The 1,326-nt window shown below is 29.2% G+C and overlaps 1 non-coding gene across 1 annotated transcript; it reads left to right on the plus strand.

Annotated features, from left to right (window-relative positions):
* Positions 1 to 417: 417 nt before the first annotated feature.
* On the plus strand, positions 418 to 489 carry TRNAE-UUC (transfer RNA glutamic acid (anticodon UUC)). Its single transcript has one exon. It is a non-coding gene; the product is annotated as a tRNA-Glu (tRNA).
* Positions 490 to 1,326: the final 837 nt, after the last annotated feature.

Here is a 1,326-nt window from a genome sequence, read left to right on the forward strand (position 1 = left end):
TCTAAGATCAATATATACAATTCAGCCTAGGATTAACTAAAATCTACTGTAGATTATATTGAATATAGCGAGCAGTTGAATGCTAATCTCCAAAATGGTGTATTGTCTCTTCAAATTCAAATTCGTCGCCATGTTAATCATTAAACTATAAAATATACTATAGTTTATTGCAATCTTTAATATTAATCTGAATATTGATAATATTAAACTGGTAAAAAAATTTCAAAAATCACTTCAACGGTAGAATATTTGAAATATGTACATGGGAAATTTATTCGCCGAAAAAACTATTATGTCTTTTCTTTTAAAAACATAAATGTTAACATTCTTTAACTCTATTATTATGTTATGATGTCGATACTAGGAATATTATTAGCATATCGATTGATAAATCGTGAGAAAGGCAATGTATTTATCTCCCATGTGGTCTAGTGGTTAGGATACCTGGCTTTCACCCAGGAGGCCCGGGTTCGATTCCCGGCATGGGAAAGAAAGTTTTTTGGTGTTAATTATTCATTTCAGCATTATTGTAAGATATTAACATTTGAAGCATAGTCCGTCATTTCTACTTTTGTACATATTATCGCTATAATAAAGCTACACTCTTTAAAAATAAATTAAAATGAAAAAAAGATATATATATATATATACGATTTACATACTACATAGAAAACCACATTTCACACAATACTGTATTTCATTACAATGGTAGCTTATTTTAATAGTTGGAGAATAATGTAGAAAAGATACTGTCCTTAGATATCGCATTATCTCAACGAATTCGTTCTCTAAATTAATTATAATAACAGAATAACCTACATGATAATTTTTATTTATCATGAAAATTTCTCTCTAGTATCAATACGATTCCCTTATGTTATTTCGTTATTTATTTAGTTTTGCCAGCTTACGTTACTACCTGTCGTATTGTAGTTCGTGTAATGTAGTTCGGTTATTGTGAAAAATAATATAGGGAAAGATATTGCCTCTAGATGTCGCTTCTATAACACTACAAACTACAATTAAGTGAAATGACTTTGCACTTTTAGAAACGCAATCTTCATATCAGACAAGTACCGTACTAAAATTGTTTACATAATCGGAAATTGCTTTATAATGTTACTTCCTGTTTCTGCCATCCTTTCATACACCAATTACAAGCTATACAAACCGGTTCTTCAACGGAGGAATTAGATAATATCGTAACTTTTTTGTCTTTCTATTTGACGTGATATTAACGGAAAGGCTGATTGACAATCACTGCGAATCTTCTAAATACTGTATAATATACATTACGTATACAGTATGTAATAATAATTTAGCTAA

The sequence above is a fragment of the Typopeltis vanoorti genome, chromosome 11 (assembly GCF_054136105.1).
Source record: "Typopeltis vanoorti isolate ZY-2024b chromosome 11, IOZ_Tvanoo_1.0, whole genome shotgun sequence".
In the NCBI taxonomy this organism is placed as follows: Eukaryota; Metazoa; Arthropoda; class Arachnida; order Uropygi; family Thelyphonidae; genus Typopeltis; species Typopeltis vanoorti.